At 44.1% G+C, this 18,401-nt stretch overlaps 1 protein-coding gene across 8 annotated transcripts in view; it reads left to right on the forward strand.

Moving 5' to 3' along the window:
• Positions 1–18,401, forward strand: part of IQSEC1 (IQ motif and Sec7 domain ArfGEF 1) — a 913,452-nt gene that overhangs the window by 733,317 nt on the left and 161,734 nt on the right. The window lies entirely within an intron of this gene.

The following is an 18,401-nucleotide window of genomic DNA, read 5'->3' on the forward strand; positions in this document are numbered from 1 at the left end:
TAGTCCTGGGAAAGTAAAAAAAAACAAAACCACGTTGGTCATTTTAAGTTTTTCCTTTTTCGGCTCCGATGAGTCGTGCAGAGATGTGATATTTTTCTCCTGCTCATTCATGACTATTGTGCTGCTTAGTAGCGGTATGACGCCATGAGACTGTTCACAAGAAACGACTGCTGATCTTGAGTGACAAGTAGACTCACAGCGCCACTTCATGGTCTCGAGCATCATACGCAAGTCCCACTGCTCATAGCTATGCCCGCAATATTAACTGGTAGAGAAATGCTGTAGGCATAAGTCTGGATCTTGGATGAGATGGAGGAAATGAGAACACTTTAAAGCCCAATTCATTATTGCATTGGCAACTGTTTTTGTCTAGTTTTTGGGTGTTTTTCACCTTTTTTCATTTGCACTTTATTCTTCTTTTTGTATGTATTCGATTCATTATTGCATTGGCACCTGTTTTTGTCTATTTTTTTGGTGTTTTTCACCTTTTTTCATTTGCACTTTATTCTTCTTTTTGTATGTATTCGATTCATTATTGCATTGGCACCTGTTTTTGTCTAGTTTTTGGGTGTTTTTCACCTTTTTTTATTTGCACTTTATTCTTCTTTTTGTATGTGTTCGATTCATTATTGCATTGGCACCTGTTTTTGTCTAGTTTTTGGGTGTTTTTCACCTTTTTTCATTTGCACTTTATTCTTCTTTTTATATGTGTTCACCTTATTTTTTTGTTACATTCACCATTAGGAGTGTTTTTTGTTCTCCAGATCTTTTTGTCTAATACATCAAAAAGTTATAAAACGTTGTCACAAATGTACTCCTATCCCCCGGAGTCCTTTTTGTAAGCCAGATATTTTGGGGGCAAACATTGTACCAGTTAGCGAAACGTGTTACTTTTGCACTAAAAAGAGGTCAAAGATGAAAATAAAGATCAATTTTGAGTTTGTACAAAATTCATAAACCGCGCGCACCATTTTGAAGAATTTGGTGCAAAAAAACATCAACAACAACCACAAGACAAAAAAAGAAAAGCGACCTCAAAACAACCATAAATGATGTTTTGTAAACTCTTTGTTACCCCAAGTATTTTAATACTTTTGATGAATTTATTCAGTAGTGTCAAAAGAAAAATACCACAAGTGGATGACCTCTGTAGTAATACCACATTCTGGATGTCATTTAACAAGCGAAAAAAATATGTCATCAATCTCTTAGTGGAGATAATTACGATCAATACATAGCACCAGAGTTGTAAATGAGCCTCCAAGGAAATGATCCGTCCTCCAGCTTCTACTTATTAACAGGTAGACACTAGGTACATGCAGCGTCATCTCATGCCAGGAGGAAAAGCTGTAAGGAATCGGAGCCTGATCACTTCCACAAACAAGATTTGGGTCAATAGGAGCTAAAATTTTCTTAGACCATAAAACTTTTCAAAACTCAAAATTTACTCCAAAACCATACATCTACTGTACCTGTGCCAGCTGAATTAGTGTACATGACGCACCCCCTGGGCCATATTCTTTAGGGGAATACCCGGAGCCGGATCAGATGGGAGTTGTAGTCGCCGAGTGGCTGTGACCCGGTCCGTGCCCAGGGTGTCAAGCTCAGTTGTATGTGGCAGTCCTACAGATGTTATTAAGTTCTTTATTGTCGACTACGCCACCCGTTGTATTGCGGTCACTATGGCCGCCGCTGCAGCAGGGTCCGCTGAGGCTGATGGTGTAGGTGCAGCTTTTGATGGTATCACCCCCAACGGGTGGGGTATAGCCTCAGGGGGTCAGGTGCAGAGGATGGGGGTTGTGGTGGTGCAGCGTAGATGTAAAATGAAGACAGAGTCGGGTTGTGCAGTTTAGGGTATTTACTCACTGCTGATGTTCCGGTCACTCCAGCTTCAAGTGACCACCCGAGCCGTGCTGCGTCCACCAGGTCCTGGATCCAGCCAACCCCCAAGCAAGTCCGGAGCGTGACCCTGAGCTCTCCTTCTGTCCTTTCCTCTGGCCGTCCCCACTAGTGATCCACCCAGGTCCAGCTCCCTCGGGCCTTCTGTTGGGAGACCCTTGGCCTTGGGTTCCCTGACCCTCCACGTGGTATGCCTTCGGGGTGGATGTGGTGGGTGGCCGTGGCAGACGCTGCCCACGGCCTCCGGTCTCTGGCTAGGGTGTGCTTTTGCCCCCACCAGCTTGGGATCCGGTACCCTTTTGCCAACTCTTCACCCGCTGATGGACTTTGGGTTCTCAGAGTTCCTTTTCTGTTTCCCCCTCTGGGTCTTTCTGGCTTTCTCCTCTCTCTCTCTGGGGCTTCTCTGCTCCTCTTCCTCCGACTTCTCTGCAAAGACTGACTGACTGACCCTGTTCTTTGATGGTGCCCACCTTATATACACCCTCTATGTGTGAGCTCAGGTGACCAGCACCCAATGAGCTCCTATCTTTACCCAGGCTGCTCCCCCTATCTGCCCCTACACTACTTGGGATGTACCACCCCCCTCCCACTCCAGCCAGGAACAGACTCGGTCGTACCTGCACATTTCTAAGTGGGAGTACCGTCGGTCTGCTCCTCGGAAATGGGATGTGTGTAGTGCATGCAGCCTACCGAGCTCAGTTCCACACTCCATCCTTACCCGGGAGTGGAATATCACACCTCTGGGTTGAGGTGCAATACCCCTGTAGCAGCCGAATCCTCAGGGTGCTACATACACTGGGTGTCTGAATTTCCTACAGTTTTGGACTATAGGGGTACTTTTGGTAAATATAAGTGAAGGCTTAAAAGTTTATTGTGGCACAGCTCTTTTAATGTTCTACATCAGGGTTGGGCAATTGCCAGGGTCGGGACTTTATGCCCCTCTTAGGTGCCTTTAAGTGCTATCAAGGCTAACAATTGTACTACAGTCATGCATGGCTGTACCGTAGGTATCAGTGTTGGGTATACATGCAGGACAGCAGAGCTTGCATGTTTAAGTAAGGGTGCATTTATATTGAGAATGAACATTCCTAGACTCCAGAGAGTCGCCGGTGATAGGACAATTTTTCCCCACTCAGGTCTGGAGTACTAGCAGTCGGCTAGTTTCTTCTTGGAGTTTCTTGGTGGATTGTTGTCGTCTTCTCTCTGGTGTCTTCCCAAGTGAAGTGTATCCCCTTGCCTGTTTTCCTTGTTTGTCTTTAGTTGCAGTGAGGGCTGACTAGTGCTCACCCCTTCCTCTCCCTACCCAGAGCCTAGTTTTAGGGACAATAAGGGATTAGGTATTCTGCTCGGCGATAGGTGCGGAACCTATTTAGGGACGGTAGGGGAGTCAGGCTGTTTAAGATCTGCCTAAGGGTCTCCACTCCCCCCTTTTCCCATCGTCGTACACTTGGTCCTCCCCTTACCTAGCGTGACATTATCACCGGCGACTCTCTGGAGACACTAAGGGTTTTTAAATATCAAGCAAGTGTGTGTCAATTAGCAGCAGAAGGTGGAGATCACTGCTAGGTCCTAGCGAGAGAAGGATACCACTTCACTACAGAGATAAAAAGATCAAGAAGGTGTCTGCAAAGAAAAGCGCAGTGACCTTCTACAGTCAGATCCAGAACGACTGTCTGTCAAACCTGATACACCCGTGACAGGTAGTAGTTACATGTGTGTCTAGGACTTTGAGAAAGTCCAAAGTTCTCTCTTCCACAGATGTATGATAAAAAGGAACTGATAGTTGGGGGGTTCATTTTGCAGAATCTGCAGAAGGCACATCTCCAATAATGTCATGCCATCCGCTGGAGAAGAGGATGTGGGGGGCTCCATTAGCATGTCAATGCTACGGGCATGTTTATGGCCACTCATTTAAATAGCTGGCATGTAGTCCTACATGCTAGCTACAATTTCCTCCACCAATAATATCTGATCACCAAACTGGCTTCAGTCTGAAAAGGGGCTCTCTTGATAAGGCATCCCCTTTAAAAAGAACACCCAGGTCAGACATTGCTCACTTGGCATAGCTTAAAAGGCAAACAGTAATGTATCCCTATGATCCTGGCTATATCTGCCCATAATGATCTTACAATGAGTATGTCAGCAGAAAATGACTGTTCAAACCAAGCACAGACACTTGGTGCACCCTTGGTTTGGCCTAGTAGTTCAGAGCACCATCCCACCTACTGTTTTCTTTCTATTTCTGCCTCCTCTTCGTTGATTGAAAGCTTTGGAGGAGAGGAGGGAAGATGTAGATGAAAAATACATAGGTGGGAAGAAGCATTGAATTGTTTGTCCAGGCAAGGGTGCACCGAGCGCCTGTGCTTGGTTTGAACAGTCGTTTTGTGCTGACAGACTCATTTTAAGGTGATTATACTGTATATAACCCTTAGCAGTTTAAGAATTTTTCTTCTTGAGATTAAAAACGTCCTTATTGCGAAATACAAATGTCAGACAGAGCGATAAAGCTGTGATATATTTAGGATGTGTTATAAAAATGTCTATCGATTTCATTTATTGTGATGTTTTATCATTTGCTTTCATCGCATTTTCAGCTCTCATTAAAAGATTGCTGGTTATTACTAACCTGTGATCCAGCGAAGACTTTCTTTGACGTGTAAGTTGATGTGCTGTGATTACTCAAAGCCTTGCCTAATGCGTAAGGAAACAAGCAGAGCCCGAGGCGGTCCTGTAGTTATGGGGATGTCTGGCTCCTGCAGAAAGATTTCTCTGTCACTTCTGTGCACACCTTGAGATTTGAAAATTGTGGCAGCTATTACATTAATGTAAAGAGTCGTCCGTGACGTAGGCCTCGGATCCTATAGGAACAGTCCTGGGCTGAGTGCAATGGCGCCTATTCATTTCGATCAGATTTTGCAAAAATTTGTAAGATCACTTGCTCCTCATCAGATGGTGACAAACCAATGCGTTAAAAATATCACCTTAATCTGGTCAAAAATCATCTTCTGATGTCATCTCTGTAATCTCTAAATGAGGTTCTTCCATCCAGGCAATCTGTTATCAGATAGAAGCTGTTACAGGCCGATGTGGAGGACAGTAAAGCCCGCCATACACATTTGATGGCTGTGGGGTGAGCGATGCTTTGGACGGCAGTCATTTTGGCCGGCTCTTCCCAGCACTCCTGTGTTCTCGATGAAAAAGCCACTGCCAGATTTAAGGATCTGAGGTTATGGGTTGTAAGTAATCACCTAGGCAGGTTAACAATGCAACAATATTTTATTAATCACATCCATGGTAATACAACAGTTCCAGGAAAATGGCCAAAATACAATTCTCTCAGTCCTTAAGTTCCCAACCTGGGATCAGTAGTTCCACTGGCTTTGTATCAGGCCATACTCACTGTCTCCCAACTTTTGGTTGGCCCATAGATTTCGTATCTCCAGCCAGTATATTCTGTAGCCACAACCCACGATCCTCCAGACGACAGATAAAACGATGGAAGCACAGGTATCCAGTAGCAATATTACTTTAAGAAAGTTTAAAGCCAAACGACATATCCACAACTGTAGCACGTTTATCCAATTCAGTCTGTAACTGATCTCTAACACTCCGTAAGCCATCCATCCATCCATCGGCTCCATGTCCACTGCCATAGATCCTAGCCCTTCCCCTTCCTTCTCCCAAACATGTGGCTTCTTTTTTCCTTCACTGGAATCAGCCCCCTGAATGGGCAGAACTGCTCTCACCCTCCCCCCCCAAAGCTAAGTGTGCATTAGTTGAGGTATTTTTCTTGATCCATCACTTGGGTTTGCATATGAGACTCCCTGTGGTGACAGCTCCGCCGGATCTTCTTCCAACACTCACACAATGGGCCTAGATGCTTTTTGAACAATGGTTAGAGGCACCTGAGATACTAATGAGATTACACTTTACAAGTAAAATTAGTGCACATAAACTGACGAGCAAGCAGAACATTAATAAAACACAGTCAGCAAATCTCTAATAAAACATAATAATAATATTGACGGAAATGGTGCTCCATGCTGGAAAAGTCTCTTAGTCTTTAGTCAGTGGGCAGCTCCTCACACCAGACATCTATGCCGGCGGGTTGTCTCCAGGAGAACAAAAAGGATCGGCCTTCCAAAATCGGACATGCCAGATCCTGTACCTCCCCAACATTCATCAATCAGAGGAATCCTTGCACATTAGCCTGTCGAAAATTACTCATAGGAATATTTGGCATGCCCAGCATATAATATATGTAAATTTATGAATGATATATGTAACATGCTCACGGTGTAATTGGACTTTTAAATATGTCAGGACAAATTGTCAAAGGGATTAAACAGAAGAAAAGGAAAAAACAACAATCAAATGTCCCCAATAATAGTCAAAATACAAAATTTTATTGAAAAAACGGGGCGGAGGAGGAGAAATATATACACATGCAGGAGAGCAGGGACGCACAACCTAGGAACATAAGCATGTAACTATAAATATCAATTTATCACATAATGAATGGTAATTTAACATGAATTTGTACACACTGGCAAAGTCTAACTCTGCAGTTTATATAGGATATATGGGGGTACCCAGGATTGATAATGTAACTACATACAGTGGTGGCCAAAAGTATTGGCACCCCTGCAATTCTGTCAGATAATACTGAGTTTCTTCCTGAAAATGATTACAATCACAAATTCTTTGGTATTATTATCTTCATTTAATTTGTCTTCAATGAAAAAACACAAAAAGAATTGTCCTAAAGCCAAATTGGATATAATTCCACACCAAACCTAAAAAAGGGGGTGGACAAAAGTATTGGCACTGTTTGAAAAATCATGTGATGCTTCTCTAATTCGTGTAATTAACAGCACCTGTAATTTACCTGTGGCACCTAACAGGTGTTGGCAATAACTAAATCACACTTGCAGCCAGTTAACATGGATTAAAGTTGACTCAACCTCTGTCCTGTGTCCTTGTGTGTACCACATTGAGTATGGAGAAAAGAAAGAAGACCAAAGAACTGTCTGAGGACTTGAGAAACCAAATTGTGAGGAAGCATGAGCAATCTCAAGGCTACAAGTCCATCTCCAAAGACCTGAATGTTCCTGTGTCTTCCGTGCGCAGTGTCATCAAGAAGTTTAAAGCCCATGGCACTGTGGCTAACCTCCCTAGATGTGGACGGAAAAGAAAAATTGACGAGACATTTCAACGCAAGATTGTGCGGATGGTGGATAAAGAACCTCGACTAACATCCAAACAAGTTCAAGCTGCCCTGCAGTCCGAGGGTACAACAGTGTCAACCCGTACTATCCGTCGGCGTGTGAATGAAAAGGGACTGTATGGTAGGATACCCAGGAAGACCCCACTTCTTACCCCGAGACATAAAAAAGCCAGGCTGGAGTTTGCCAAAACTTACCTGAGAAAGCCTAAAACGTTTTGGAAGAATGTTCTCTGGTCAGATGAGACAAAAGTAGAGCATTTTGGGAAAAGCATCAACATAGAGTGTACAGGAAAAAAAAAGGCATTCAAAGAAAAGAACATGGTCCCTACAGTCAAACATGGCGGAGGTTCCCTGATGTTTTGGGGTTGCTTTGCTGCCTCTGGCACTGGACTGCTTGACCGTGTGCATGACATTATGAAGTCTGAAGACTACCAAAAAAATTTGCAGCATAATATAGGGCCCAGTGTGAGAAAGCTGGGTCTCCCTCAGAGGTCATGGGTCTTCCAGCAGGACAATGACCCAAAACACACTTCCAAAAGCACTATAAAATGGTTTGAGAGAAAGCACTGGAGACTTCTAAGGTGGCCAGCAATGAGTCCAGACCTGAATCCCATAGAACACCTGTGGAGAGATCTCAAAATGGCAGTTTGGAGAAGGCACCCTTCAAATATCAGGGACCTGGAGCAGTTTGCCAAAGAAGAATGGTCTACAATTCCAGTAGAGCATTGTAAGAAACTCATTGATGGTTACCGGAAGCGGTTGTTCGCAGTTATTTTGGCTAAAGGTTGTGCAACCAAGTATTAGGCTGAGGGTGCCAATACTTTTGTCTGGCCCATTTTTGGAGTTTTGTGTGAAATGATCAATGATTTGATTTTTGCTTCATTCTCTTTTGTGTTTTTTCCTTGCAAGCAAATTAAATTAAGATAATAATACCAAAGAATTTGTGATTGCAATCATTTTCAGGAAGAAACTGAGTATTATCTGACAGAATTGCAGGGGTGCCAATACTTTTGGCCACCACTGTATATAGTGATGTTGTAAGTAGGAGTGAAATAATAGATTACCTGGGACTCACACCAAATGAGTGCATCCACCCCGACGTGCGTTTCGGACCAGTCTTCTTCAGGGGTCAGACATTCGTTTGTCGGCCTAACCCTAGTCTTGGCCAACGTTAGTCTAATGTGTATGGGGAGCATTAGTTTTACATGCTGGCTGTTTGAATAATGTCCAATCATCTACGAGTATGTTCAAATGGAGTTTTTATATGGGGATTTTGAAGCGGATACACTTTAAAATCCACATAAAAAAATACACCAGAGCAAGAGTCAATGCGGCTACGGGGAGTGGATGCCCCTTGATTCACTCTAAAGAGGACCTTTACTCTGGAAATCAGGTGTGGTCTGAGATTGCAGACTTTACCAATGTATTTTTTTGTGTGTTTATATGGATTATATTGCAGTCTTTGTGCTTTTTTAGCTCTCTGGGGAACTGAACTATGCTTCTGTATTATAGTAACCTTCTTTATATATTTGCTGTGTCATGAAATACCAAACTTTTGACTATTTCCTCAGCTACACTTGGTGAGGAAATTCCATATACAGTGATGAAGAATGATTCCGGTCACATGTATGTTGTCTTTGATATCATTTATGGTACCACCTACCATGCCCGTGGTGTAGGAGAAGGGGTCACAGCTGCAACTAGGCCTTACCAGAACAAGGCTCTGACCTTCTTGTTCCTGCTAAGTACAAGACCCCCCAATGGATGCTTACTTCAGAACATTTCATATATTAAGGGGAATCTGTTAGTAGATTCATGCTGCCTATAACACGGACATACATTTTTTTGTTTGTGTATGATTTACTCCAACACGATGCAACATTGTAGGGAAAACATACTTTGAAATGCTGGGGACTGTGTGTCTTCGATAGTCCAAGGAACGTCTCCGGCGGTTTCTGCCTGACACAATCCTTTAGACTGACAGGTCTCTCCCCATGTGTGTGTCTCGGGGGAGACTTGTCGGTATAGGGGAGTGGAGCATGAAGTAGTCAACGGGGGATTGCATTGGATTAGGAATTCAAGACTCGTAGCCCTCAGATGGCTTTTCAAAGAATGTTTATTTTTTCCTGAAAAGCTGTAGCTTTTAGAAGAAAAATATACATGGCTGCAATAATGCTGCTATTGTTTGACAAATGGTGTGCGAGGTTCGAAGAGCATGAATCCGATTACAGTTTCCCTTTAAAAGCCTCCCCACTTGAGCAACATTTCAAAATTGTCATCCACACAGTTTAGTAAAAGTGGCCATGTGTTTTCTACAAGTTCCTTTGGTAACAGCTATTTCTAACAAACTCCCCATACACATGCACCCTCGGTTCAGCTGAACGGGCTTGTGTTCCCTCTGGCAGCAGATTATCTTCCATGAGAGCATAGTTGTCATGTTAGGTATGTGAAGAACCCAGTGTACAACGATGGGAAAAGGGGGGGAAGCCCAGCAACTAGGGAAGGGGGAGTGGAGACCCCCAAGCAGATCTAACAACACCCTGACTCCCCTACCGTCCCTAAATAGGTTCTGCACCTATCGCCGAGCAGGATACCTTAGTCCTGGCTGACTCTAGAGCTAGGCCCTAGGTAGGGAGTGGGAGTGGTGAGCACTAGTCAGCCCCACTGCAACTAAAGACAAACAAGGGAAACATACAAGGGGATACACTTAGCTTTGAGAAGACACTAGAGAGATAGCGACTACAATCCACAAAGGAACTCCAAGGAGAATCTAGCCAACTGCTAGAATTAAAGACCTGAACAGAGGAATTAACTCTATCTCCAGAAACTCTCTTGAGAAACTGAGTGTATTTATAGATCCTGTAAGGGTGTGTCAATTAGCAGCAGAAGGTGGAGATCACCGCTGGGTCCTAAAGAGGAAGGGATGATGAAAGGATCAAGAAGGTGTCTGCAAGGCTTCTACAGCCGGATCCAGACTGACTGTCTGTCAAACCTGACACACCCTTGACAACAGTATCAATAAGTTAAAATGCAGCATTTCAAATTCTTTTACTTCTCTCTAACATAGGACAACCATGCCTTGCACATTAGTTGGTGAGCTGGTCCTTCTGAAATTGGCGGGTTTGGCCGACCTAAAGCCGGTCGTACACATCAGATGGCTGTCAGCCGAGTGATACTTTGGTTGATCATTCGATGACAGCCATCTTGGCCTTCTCTCCCATACACATCTCTCATCGTTTGGTCGAGATCTCATGTTCTCCTTGAGAGAGCCGCCGGCAATGGCTTATCTCTGGGAGAACAATAGACATCTCCCACCACCCCAACCATCAATCGGCCGGAACCCCCATATACAGTAGAGTGTTGGCTGATCTTGTCGATATCAGCGGATTCAGACTACATTAGTCGAAGGTGTGTGGGGGCGTTAAGTCTAACCTGTGTCGCCACCTTCACTTTGTATATCATTTACTTATTCTGGATATCAGACTTCTGTCAAATTTCATTGTCATTCACAGCCAAAGTGAAAAGTAAAAATTCTTCTGGTTTGTATCTAAAGCATGCAGACAGACAGTCATGTGTTTAATAGATTTACGGTCTCACAAGGCTCTACTGAAAGGAAGGCAGCAGAATTTTGAATTTATTGTTATGTCTGGAGGCGAAAGAAAACCTGTGATTAAAGAGAAGTACAAAAATGCAAAATGATTGCAAAAATATATAAGCATATTTGTAGTTTTTAACCACAGAATAAAGGGTAAAAATGAAGTGATCACGGAGCAAAATAGTTTATTTTTTTCCATTATCTACACATGCTGTTAAAGCACCACTCTGGTCTTATACTTACCCATCGCTGTCTTCTGCTCTTCCCAGCTCCACTCTGGTCCCGCTCCACCATCTTGTGACCTCAATTCCTGACTGACTGGAAGTAAGAGGTAATGGTCACAAGTTCTCAATGTAAGTTTATGAGAGACGCGTCCTGGCCCCCTTTTGAGTCTCATAGACCTTAAGGCTAAGTGCCCACGATGCAGAAATGCTGCAGATTTTTTAAGCATCTCCCTGGCAAGAAAAACGCATGCGGATTTTACATGCTTTTTTCCCGCCAGGTAGAAGCGTTTGTCAAGCGTTTTTGCATGTGACTCGCCCCCTGGGCCGTGGGGTACCCGGAACCGGGCCTTCTAGTACAATGCTGGGGGTAGTAGTGGCAACCCGATCCCGTGGCTCAGGGTGGTCAGACCAAAAGTTGTGGCAGTCTATTTATCAGTGTTTTGAATGTCCGACTACGCCACCCGTGGATTGCGGTCAAGGACGACCGCCGCTGCAAGGCAGACCGCTGAGGCTGGTGTTGGTGTGCAGCACAGGGATAGGCTAACTCCCCACGGGAAGAGTGTAGCCTCAGGGCAATGTAGGTGGATGCTGGGGGTGATGGTGCAGGCGCAGCATAAATCACACAGAGTCTAATGGTGCAGTTCAGGCCTTTTACTCACAGTTGTTTTCCAAGTCACTTCTGTCAGCAATGACTACCCAAGCCGTGCTGCGTCCACCAGGTGAGGGGCTCGGTCAACCCCCAGGCATTTCAAGAGTATGGCACAGGACCCCCTTCCATCCTTTATCTGGCCTCTCGTGCCCCACCAGTGACCACGCTTCCGTCCAGCTGCCTCGGGCCTTCTCTGGTAAAACTTGACGCCAGTTTCCCTGACCCTATGTGGTGCCTTCCTAGCGGGTGTAGCCAGGGGTCGCACCAATAAATGATCACGACCTCTGGTTCTTGGCTGAGGGATGATTTACCTCCACCAACTTGGGAATCCGGTACCCTTCCACGGCCTGACCCTTCACCCGATATAACGCGGGTTTGCAACGGTTGCTGTCCGTTCTGCTCTCTTAGGGTCCCTTCTGCCTTCTTGTTTCTGGAGCCTTTCTACTCCTCTGTCCCTCCTCTTTCCTTCCTTCTCTTCCTCCTTCTTCTCTTCTCCTCTCTGGCCTCGGCCTTTTCTCTAGGCCTGCCTCGTGGAGTTGAGCTCAGGCTGAGCCTCGCCTCCCTGTCAGCTCTCTACTCCTTCACTCTGCTCTGACTGACTGGACTGCCTCCTAAGATGGCCCCCACCTTTTATCTGCTTCTCTGTGTCTGAGCTCAGGTGACCTGCACCCAATGAGTTCCTTCCTGTGCTCCAGAAACCGTCCCCTTCTGCTCCTACACCACTGGGTTCTCTCCCCCCTCCCCACTCCAGCCAGGGACATGGTCAGTTGTGCCTGCAATAAGATGGGAGCACCGTCGAGCTGTCCCCCGGAAATGAGGAGTGTATGTGTATGTGCAGCTAACTGAGCCCTGGTCCACACTCCATCCTTACCTGGGAGTGGAATATCACACCTCTGGTTGAGGTGCAATACCCCTGTGGCAACCGAACCCTCAGGGCGCCCCACATGCATTTCTGCATGCGGGTTATCAAGCGCTTTCCAAACGATTTTAGCATCACTTGGAAAGTGCTTGACAACTTGGTCACACTATATAAATCCATGCAACTGGGATGGATTTATATAGTGTGACCAAGTTAATAGTTAAAAAAAGAATAAAAATGGTAAAAAATAAACATTATACTTACCTTCCGATGGCCACCGGTCTCCTTCTCTGGTACGTCCGGCCTCTTGTACAGCTCGCGATGGTCTAAAAGGACCTGCAGTGACGTCATTTACTCATGTGACAGGTCACGCAACCGCCGACATCAGCGGTCGCATGACCTGTCACATGACTAAATTACGTTACCGCAGGTCCTTTTAGACCATCGTGAGCTGTACAAGAGACGGGACGCATCGTACTGGAGACCGGGGCCCATCAGAAGGTGAGTATAATGTATTTTTTTATTTTAAATTCTTTGGTACCTGGGTCTGGAGGTGAGTCTCCTCTTCTCCAGACCTGAGTACCATCCGCACATTGAATCGCTTAATATAAGCATGTGCACATGTAGTCATGCGGATATTAAGCGATTCAATGCAATTACACCCCAGAGTACTGAAGGAGATCATAGAAGAAATTTTAGAACCACTCTCCATAATCTTTGAAAATTCTTGGAGAACAGGAGAAGTCCCAGAAGACTGGAGAAGAGCAAATGTTGTTCCTATCTTCAAAAAGGGGAAGAAGGTGGACCCAGGGAACTATAGGCCGGTGAGTCTGACTTCTATACCAGGAAAGATCTTTGAACAAATTATTAAACAACATGTATGTAAGTACATGGATAAGAATGAAGTGATTAACCAGAGTCAGCATGGGTTTGTAACTAACAAGTCATGTCAGACTAACTTAATTTCCTTCTATGACAGAATCACTGACTGGGTGGATCAGGGAAATGCTGTAGATATAGTATATCTTGACTTCAGCAAAGCATTTGACAAAGTATCTCACACCATCCTTATTGAAAAAATGACCAAGTATGCAATGGACCAGGCAACTGTTAGGTGGATTCATAACTGGCTTAGTGATCGGACTCAAAGGGTGGTTGTAAATGGCTTCACATCCAGCTGGATGAATGTCTCAAGTGGGGTACCACAGGGCTCCGTCCTGGGACCTGTATTGTTCAACATCTTTATCAATGATTTAGATGAAGGAATTGAGGGTAAACTGATTAAATTTGCTGATGACACAAAGCTAGGAGGGATAGCTAATACTAGAGAAGAGAGAGAGAGAGGATTCAAAAAGACCTAAATAAACTGGAGCAGTGGGCAGCAACCAACAGAATGGTTTTTAACAGGGAAAAATGCAAAGTACTACATCTGGGCAATAAAAATGAAAAAAGCATATACAGAATGGGAGGAATAGAGCTAAGCAACAGTACATGTGAAAAAGACTTAGGTATACTAATAGATCATAGACTGAACATGAGTCAACAGTGTGATGCAGCAGCAAAAAAGGCAAATACAATTCTGGGATGCATTAACAGAAGCATACAGTCTAGATCACGTGAAGTCATTATCGGTCTTTACTCCTCTTTGGTCAGACCTCATCTGGAATACTGTGTACAGTTTTGGGCACCACATTTTAAAAAAGACATAGACAAACTGGAGCAAGTTCAGAGAAGAGCGACCAGAATGGTGACTGGTCTGCAAACCATGTCCTATGAGGAACGGTTGCAGGATTTGGGAATGTTTAGCTTGCAAAAAAGAAGACTGAGAGGAGACTTAATAGCTGTCTACAAATATGTCAAGGGCTGTCACATTGTAGAAGGATCATCTTTATTCTCATTTGCACAAGGAAAGACTAGAAGCAATGGGATGAAACTAAATGGGAGGAGACACAGATTAGATATTAGAAAAAACTTTTTGACAGTTAGAGTGATTAATGAGTGGAACAGGCTGCCACGAGAGGTGGTGAGTTCCCCTTCAATGGACGTCTTCAAACAGAGGCTGGACAGACATCTGTCTGAGATGATTTAGTGAATCCTGCTTTGAGCAGGGGGTTGGACCAGATGACCCAGGAGGTCCCTTCCAACTCTACCATTCTATGATTCTATGATTCTAAGTCAATGGCAGCAATTACGCTGCGTGTCCGCAAAATTAATGGACATGCTTGCGTATTTTTCCGCAGCGGAAATTTCTGCAGCATGTGCACAGCACATGCGGACTATCATTGGGGACCATGGGGCATGTATTACCAAGCGTTTTTTAAGCGTTTTCGCGGAGGAAATTCCGCAGCAAAAACGCTTGAAAAACGCATAGTGGGCACGCAGACTTACATTGAGTAGTGACTTCCAGATCTTTCCAGAAAACACTGCAGCAATCAAGCAGGTCACAGACCTGGAGACCGACCACAGTGCCTCTGAGAACAGCAGAAGACAGTGTCTGGTAAGTATAATACTGGGGACAAGGAACTTAGATTAGTGACACCACTCCAGCATTAAATTAAAAATGTCGGTGTGGTGCTCTAAAGGAGTTGTCAGTTTTGGAAAAAGTAATAAAACTTTCTGCTTGTCCCATGAAAGTAGATACTTGTAATGTTTTCTGCTACTGAGACTCAAGCAATTAACAGTAATCTGTGGATGTTCCTGATAAACAAGTGTTTAATTTCCCTGCAGCACCTCCAAAGGGTAAAAGGAGTATCACATGGTACACATTACACTGAGGGCTGTAATAGGCACAGGGGATGAAAATGAAAAAAATACACCATTCCTCAACATTTCATTTCAAGGTATATAATGTTTTGAGGGGCTCCATTACAGGTTTCACTTTCCACAGGAGTTGGTGCAAATTGATTTGCAGGACTTGGTCCATCCTGCACAACATTGAAGGGGTTGTCCACTACTCGAACAACCCCTTCTCAATCTCTATGTTACCCTTGTGTCATTGTCCAGCAGCCAGAAATGAAGGGGGTGGTCCACTACTGTTTCCTCTTAGTAAAATAATAACACTTATACTCACCTCCCGTTCCAGCGATGTCGGCACTTGCTCGCCCAGGGATCTTATGACATTGTTATGTCATGCAATCCCTGTGGCCAATCACCACTGGCTTCACTCTCCCCGCCTTCGGACAAATCACATACATCTGGAGGAAAACAGCGCTGCTGCTCTCTCACTTCCTTTGGATGTATGTGATTTGTCCAAAGATGGAGAGAGTGAAGCCAGTGGTGATTGGCCACAGAGATTGCGTGACATAACAATGTCACAAGATCCCGGGGAGAGTACAGTGGTGGCCAAAAGTATTGGCACCCCTGCAATTCTGTCAGATAATACTCAGTTTCTTTCTGAAAATGATTGCAATCACAAATTCTTTTGTATTATTATCTTCATTTAATTTGCTTGCGAGGAAAAAACACAAAAGAGAATGAAGCAAAAATCAAATCATTGATCATTTCACACAAAACTCCAAAAATGGGCCAGACAAAAGTATTGGCACCCTCAGCCTAATACTTGGTTGCACAACCTTTAGCCAAAATAACTGCGAACAACCGCTTCCGGTAACCATCAATGAGTTTCTTACAATGCTCTGCTGGAATTGTAGACCATTCTTCTTTGGCAAACTGCTCCAGGTCCCTGATATTTGAAGGGTGCCTTCTCCAAACTGCCATTTTGAGATCTATCCACAGGTGTTCTATGGGATTCAGGTCTGGACTCATTGCTGGCCACCTTAGAAGTCTCCAGTGCTTTCTCTCAAACCATTTTATAGTGCCTTTTGAAGTGTGTTTTGGGTCATTGTCCTGCTGGAAGACCCATGACCTCTGAGGGAGAACCAGCTTTCTCACACTGGGCCCTACATTATGCTGCAAAATTTGTTGGTAGTCTTCAGACTTCATAATGTCATGCACACGGTCAAGCAGTCCAGTGCCAGAGGCAGCAAAGCAACCCCAAAACATCAGGGAACCTGCGCCATGTTTGACTGTAGGGACCGTGTTCTTTTCTTTGAATGCCTCTTTTTTTTTCCTGTACACTCTATGTTGATGCTTTTTCCCATAAAACTCTACTTTTGTCTCATCTGACCAGAGAACATTCTTCCAAAACGTTTTAGGCTTTCTCAGGTAAGTTTTGGCAAACTCCAGCCTGGCTTTTTTATGTCTCGGGGTAAGAAGTGGGGTCTTCCTGGGTATCCTACCATACAGTCCCTTTTCATTCACACGCCGACGGATAGTACGGGTTGACACTGTTGTACCCTCGGACTGCAGGGCAGCTTGAACTTGTTTGGATGTTAGTCGAGGTTCTTTATCCACCATCCGCACAATCTTGCGTTGAAATCTCTCGTCAATTTTTCTTTTCCGTCCACATCTAGGGAGGTTAGCCACAGTGCCATGGGCTTTAAACTTCTTGATGACACTGCGCATGGAAGACACAGGAACATTCAGGTCTTTGGAGATGGACTTGTAGCCTTGAGATTGCTCATGCTTCCTCACAATTTGGTTTCTCAAGTCCTCAGACAGTTCTTTGGTCTTCTTTCTTTTCTCCATGCTCAATGTGGTACACACAAGGACACAGGACAGAGGTTGAGTCAACTTTAATCCATGTTAACTGGCTGCAAGTGTGATTTAGTTATTGCCAACACCAGTTAGGTGCCACAGGTAAGTTACAGGTGCTGTTAATTACACGAATTAGAGAAGCATCACATGATTTTTCAAACAGTGCCAATACTTTTGTCCACCCCCTTTTTTAGGTTTGGTGTGGAATTATATCCAATTTGGCTTTAGGACAATTCTTTTTGTGTTTTTCATTGAAGACAAATTAAATGAAGATAATAATACCAAAGAATTTGTGATTGCAATCATTTTCAGGAAGAAACTGAGTATTATCTGACAGAATTGCAGGGGTGCCAATACTTTTGGCCACCACTGTAAGTGCCAACATCGGTGGAACAGTACCGGAGGTGAGTATAAGTGTTATTATTTTACTAGGGGTAAACAGTACTGGACCACCCCCTTAATTTCTGGCTGCTGGACAGGAGCCATGGAAACCACTTCTTACCTCTCGGCATCTTTGGTTCTTCCTTTGATTCGCCGGCCTGGCATGATGGCACATGATGATGTTGCGCCAGGCCGGCTAATCAAAAGAAGAGTCGTGAATATCTTCAGCTGAAAAGGAAAGTTTTCTCAGCTCCCATCCAGCAACCGGAGATTAGTGTCATGATAAGATCCCAGCTAAATATAAGCACTTTAGTAGTGGGGTGCATTAACGCTCCCTGAATTCCCCACTAAAATCGTTTGCGCCTGTTTTTTTTTCCATCTGACCGAGCAGGGAGAGATCACCTGACTCACACATCGGCAGCTTTACTATAGAGACGGTTGATTCCCAAAGCAGCATGTTGAAGTCAAATATCACAAGGGGTTCACATGTGACTTGTAAATCACCATGTGTCCTGTTCTCAGACTGTAGCCTGAAGGCCAATGACTCTTTTTGGCATACTGATGTGTGACTCACTTTAATTAGTTCTGTTCCAGGTATTACATAGAGGGAAAAGTATTAATCTAACTTTCACATGAGATCTTAATTGGACAGAATGAAAAGTACAAATATATAAATGTTGAAGATCTTTTTTGTGGGAGTTATTGAATTTTTCCCTTTTTAGGCTATGTTCACACATTGCATTGTTGCGGCGTTTTTTAATGCGCTGTTGTTATGCAAATTAAAAGCTGCTTTTTACTGTAATTTCAGAAACCTCATGCACACACTTGCTTTTTTTCCTAACTAAATTGGAAAACTGCTGTTTTTTGGGGAAATTACAGCATGTCAATTCTTTCAGCGTTTTTTGACCGCAGAAAGCTTTTAGAAAGTGCAAAAGCCCTGCAAAAAATGCAACCCTGTGTTTTTGCTGCTT

The sequence above is a fragment of the Phyllobates terribilis genome, unplaced genomic scaffold, assembly GCF_046119375.1.
Source record: "Phyllobates terribilis strain yellow unplaced genomic scaffold, ASM4611937v1 Scaffold_8__6_contigs__length_399053987, whole genome shotgun sequence".
Taxonomy (NCBI): Eukaryota; Metazoa; Chordata; class Amphibia; order Anura; family Dendrobatidae; genus Phyllobates; species Phyllobates terribilis.